At 52.1% G+C, this 5,401-nt stretch overlaps 1 long non-coding RNA gene across 1 annotated transcript; it reads right to left on the reverse strand.

Annotated features, from left to right (window-relative positions):
- Nucleotides 1-3,068: 3,068 nt before the first annotated feature.
- LOC132330319 (uncharacterized) lies at nt 3,069-4,982 on the reverse strand. The gene is made up of 2 exons (XR_009487286.1): nt 4,098-4,982; nt 3,069-3,171 (listed from the first exon to the last, which is right to left on the reverse strand). It is a non-coding gene; the product is annotated as an uncharacterized LOC132330319 (long non-coding RNA).
- Nucleotides 4,983-5,401: the final 419 nt, after the last annotated feature.

Genomic DNA, 5,401 nt, shown 5'->3' on the forward strand with positions numbered 1-5,401 from the left:
TTCCTGGTATCAGGGCGGTGTCACCTGCTAGCACAGGACAGCCTCCAGCCCAGGAGGAGGCAGCTCCTGCTGTTGCTGTTCTCCTTCCCCAGCAGCCAGGGCAGTTTCTCAAGAGAGCTCAAGTTGTCACCTGCCTGTCCCAGCCAGCACAGAGGGGCCAACCCAAATGGCAGCAAGGTCACGATCACCTCTGCAGGGCCAAGGCATTTGTACATCCTCTGCAGTGACGCAAACCCTCAGATGTCCTGTGGGCTGAGAAGTTGTCTTTTACACTTGAAATGGTATTTTGCATTTCCATTTTTTCAGTAATGTATTAATTTGTGAGTTTAACAGGAGCGTGCCCTGTGCCAGGCGTCTCAATTACATCGCATAAATATTTAACAGCACTGGAAAACAATCATTTTCTAGCCCAAAAAATGCCGTTACAGAAATTAAACAATTGCTAAGTGACCACAGTGCTTTTTCAAAATCCCATCTACTTTATTAACCCGAGATAAGCCAAGGGAGCCAATTACAGTGCACTAAACTGAGCCATCAGCTGCCTGGGAAAGCCATTATGTTTTCAGCTTCTGTGTAGTTCAGTGAGAATTAGAGTTAAATGTGTGTTTTGAATGCAATGGGTTATCACCATGAAGTTAATCATACCATTACTTTTTATTGTGGGGCTGGGGAAGTTTAAGGGGACCCTGAGAGGGCTCAGTGAGAGCAGCCCCTGCAGCTGCCTGGGCCAGCAGGGTCTGCAGCGGGCTCACGGCACCCTCCAAAGTCTCCCCAAACTCTGTCACTTGTGGAATTTGCACTTGACTTTTGCAAACATTAAATGCTGCTGTGGCAGAGAACTAATTAAGGAGCCCGGGCCGCTATTGCCGAGCTAATTCTGTTCGGGTTGACTGCGTGTTCAAATCTGGCTCTGGATGCTCATCTGATGGGTGCTGTGACCAGCTATTGCGCTTGGATTAAGGTAATTACCTAGCTCAACACTTTTCTGAAACATTTTACACTAATGGAATCCGAAGCTTTTATGTGCTTCTCCATCTTCACTTCAGAGCGCTGGGAGTGTGAAGCTGTGCTTGAGCATGGAAGAGCCAAAGCCCAGCTTATCACCAGCCTTCGAGGAGGCTTAGCTGGGCTCAGCCTCCTGATTCTGGGGCAGCAAACGGGGTAAAAGGCTCTGGAAAGGAGGGGACAGCCAGGGGCATTTGGGATCATCCCAGGACCAGGGACAGGAGCAGAGGGAACGGGCTCAGGCTGGCCCAGGGCAGCTCAGGGTGGGCACAGCAGGAATTCCCCCATGGAAAGGGGGCTCAGGGATTGAGGGATTGGCACTGCCCAGGGAGGTTTGCAGTGCCCATCCCTGGAGGTGTGCCAGGAATTCCTGGAGGTGGCACTCAGGGCTGGGGACAAGGTGGGCATGGGCACAGCTGGGATTTGATGATCTTGGAGGGCTTTTCCAAAGGAAATAATTTTGTGAATTTCACAGACCTTGGGAAGAGCCTCAGCATTAGCAGGAGAGAGGCAACCTGCTTTGGCTCAGGGAAACCAGTGGCTCTGGGACTCAATGTGATTTTCTGGGAAAAGTGCAAAATGGGGAATTCTTGTGGAAATGGCCATGGAAAGGCAAATCACCAGGAGCAGGAACCCAAAGGCAAGCGGGGGCAGTAGCAGCAGAACACAGCAGATCTCTCTTGGGAGGAGGAGACCTTTGGTCTGTTGAAGAGAGATGGAAGGACAGCCACAGACCTCTCCATGCTCCACAGCCAGGCATTAATCAGCTGAGCCCGGGCTGCAGCCCCAGCCCTGGCCCTCCCTGCCCAGCTGCTGACAAGGGCCATTTGTGATGGCTCTCTCTGGGATGGGGCTGCCTCTGCCTGGGGAAATTGGATTGCTCTGATTCCTCGTTCCCCACAAATTGGGCAATCACTTTCAGCCTCCCCCCGCGGGCTGGACTCGAGGCAGCCACCCAGGCGAGAGGGCTCTCATGGCTCTCATGGCTCTCACGGCCATTGCCAGTGCCCTGGAGCACCCCAGCTCTGTCTGGCCAGGCTGGGCACAGCAGTGCCCGGGAGGGGCTCCCTCCTCTCCCCGACCCGAGCCCTGGCAGGGCAGCACAGAGCCAGGGGTGCTGATGTCTGCTGCCTTTGCCCCCCAGAGCACAGCTCCCACTCACAGCAGTCACACTCATCGCCCCAGGGCCCCGTGGTGGGAGGGCTGGGGGTCTGAGCAGGGACAGAGCTGGGCTCAGGGACCCCTGCGGGTCCCCTCCAGCTCTGGGGGATCCCAGGTGCTGTGACCCACCCCACACTCTGGGGCCTCTGGTCTGGGCAGAGGCTCTGGGGCAGGAGGCAGCAGTGCTCACATGGACATCCCCCGGGGCAGCTCTCAGCCGACACCCAACCTCCCCTTCAAACCTGACTTTAAAAGGATTTCTCAAAAAATACAGAGTGGCACAGATTCCCAGAGAAACCCAGCCTCCCTCGGGGGACTGGGAGCCCTCAGCCAGTCCAGAAGGAAAGGATGACCAACAGGGAGTGAAACCAGCTGGCCTGGGCCCTGTTCCTTGGTCTTCAGCAGCCAGGACAAGAGGAGGGGCATCAATGCCAGGCTGGATGGGGCTTGGAGCAGCCTGGGACAGTGGAAGGTGTCCCTGCCATGGCTGGGGTGGCACTGGATGAGCTTTAAGGTCCCTTCCAACCTAAACCAGTCTGGGGTTTTCTATGATCTTATAAATTCATGAATTTTTTATTCAATTTCCTTTTATTCTCTCCAACATTCTGTGATCAGAGAGAGGGTACAGCTACAGTTTAGGCCTTTGGTAGAATTTACTTCAGTGATTAAAATAACTGCATGGAATTAGCGCAATTCTAACGTTGTTTTTTATCTTGAGTGGCAGAAAATCATTGCTTCTGGGATAATTCTTAACCTAACAGAGTGACCCCTATGAAATACATCCAAAAGTTTTATGATTTTCCCCCTTCATGCTAATTTGATGTAGGCCAGTTGTTTAATCTGAAACCGAACGCATTCCAAATAAAGCAGTGCAGCTCACAACAAGACACTGCAGGAAATAATTAGGTTGCAAGTTGTGGAGGCTTTAATACGGTTGAAATTATATAACTATCTTTGCATTCCCTGTATGGTCCTATTAAATGCAGTCGGCATTGATGTCGGGAGCTGTCAGGAAGCAAAATGAAAAATAGTTTTAATAGCTGCTCTTTGACCTGTTTTATATTTTATGTCAATTATAACAGCACACAACCATGCATAATTATGAAGCATAGATGCATTAAAATGTACACATAATTTGTGTTCTTATGGCAACGGTTGCATTAGGATCTGGAAAACAAACGGGTGAGTTCCTATTGTGAACGGTGGGGAGGTGGAGCTGCTGGAGTTCTGTCTGTCTGCTCGCTGCCAGGGTGGAGCCCAACGTTCCCAGGGACACACATTCCAGCAGGGCAGTGCCAGCCCCCACCACAGGCCCAGCACTCACCCTGAGCACTGGGGTGAGGAGACAGTGGGGGTTTCTCCTGAGTCCACCTTGAACATTCCAGGACTCCCCACCCAAGGCCGTTCACCACAAGGGTTAATTACAAACTGCAGTCCCAGGCCTGTTGCCCTTGCTCATCTTTTCCTGTGTGGAATACTTTTTAACCTCCTGAGCTGTGACACAGAGCCACTGAAAAGAGTCACCTAAGCAGAACAAATGTTTTGGCAGTTCCTTGGGGCTGCTGGGATGACGTTTGGTACAGGGCTGGTGTCAGTGCTGTGTCCATCCCCTGCCAAGAGCTCTCCACCTTCGGGCTCAGTGGAGGGGGAGTTAGTGGTTTAATGTTTCAGTTGGTTTGTTTTTATTTTTATTTTTATTTTTATTTTTATTTTTATTTTTATTTTTATTTTTATTCTTATTTTTATTTTTATTTTTATTTTTATTTTTATTTTTATTTTTATTTTTATTTTTATTTTTATTTTTATTTTTATTTTTATTTTTTTAATTGCTTTGTTATATTTGGGTATAAACCAGAGAAAATCTAAGGGAAACCACTAAATCAGTTCCTTTTCTTCTATCAAAAAAAAAAAAAAAGAAAGCCAAGCCAAACCTCCAAGCCCTGAGCTGCCCTTCTGCCAAAAGCTCACTCGGTCTGGGAACTGATGGGGTGAGTTCCTGGTGGAATGAGAGGGGTTTAAGGTTCCTTCCAACCCAAGCTATTCTGGGATTCCATGACACCCTTGCAAAGCTGGTTCTGAAGATTCCCCAGCAGTGCTGATGCTGTACCCCAGGACCCCGAGCAGGCCCCGTGTCCCTGTCCCTGCTGCGAGGTGAGCCATGGTCACGGCTCTCCAGCCTGGCTTCGGGCAGCCCTGCTCTCCTGGCACGGGGCTCTGCAGCCTCCCCGGGCAGGGCTGGGGCACCTGGGCAGGGATGAGCCCCTGGAAAGCCTCACCTGACACACCGGGCCAAGGAAAGGCGTGCCCTCATCCCTGGGGACAGGTGAGAGGAGCAGAGTGGGACAGGACACCTGGGCACACACCTGGCATGGACAGGTGAGAGGAGCAGAGTGGGATGGAACACCTGGCAGAGACCCAGCACAGACAGGTGACAGGAACAGAGTGGGACAGGACACCTGGGCACACACCTGGCATGGACAGGTGAGAGGAGCAGAGTGGGATGGAACACCTGGGCACAGACCTGGCATGGACAGGTGAGAGGAGCAGCAGTGGGATGGAACACCTGGGCACAGACCTGGCACAGACAGGTGAGAGGAGCAGCAGTGGGATGGAACACCTGGGCACACACCTGGCACGGAGGTGGCTCCTGGCCGCTCCTGGTTGAGCAGTGCCGCCCAGCCCTTGCTGGGGAGCAAGGCAGTAAAATCCCCCAGGCAACGGGACAGCGAGGGCTGAGCTCGCCCTCCTCATCCTCCTGCCCCAGAGCCCGGCCGGGAGGGGAGGAGGAGGAGGAGGAGGAGGACGGGCTGCTCACAACAACTTCCCTGTCACCTGCAGTACCTGTGCTGTGACTGTTCTGTCACCTGCAGTACCTGTGCAGTGATTGTTCCTCAGTTTCCCACCACACCTGTGCAGTGATTGTTCCTCAGTTTCCTGCAGTACCTGTGCTGTGATTGTTCCTCAGTTACCTGCAGTACCTGTGCAGTGATTGTTCCTCAGTTTCCCACCCACCTGTGCAGTGATTGTTCCTCAGTTTCCCACCACACCTGTGCTGTGATTGTTCCTCAGTTTCCCACCCACCTGTGCTGTGATTGTTCCTCAGTTTCCCACCACACCTGTGCAGTGATTGTTCCTCAGTTTCCCACCCACCTGTGCAGTGATTGTTCCTCAGTTTCCCACCCACCTGTGCTGTGATTGTTCCTCAGTTTCCCACCCACCTGTGCTGTGATTGTTC

This window comes from Haemorhous mexicanus, chromosome 8, assembly GCF_027477595.1.
Source record: "Haemorhous mexicanus isolate bHaeMex1 chromosome 8, bHaeMex1.pri, whole genome shotgun sequence".
In the NCBI taxonomy this organism is placed as follows: domain Eukaryota; kingdom Metazoa; phylum Chordata; class Aves; order Passeriformes; family Fringillidae; genus Haemorhous; species Haemorhous mexicanus.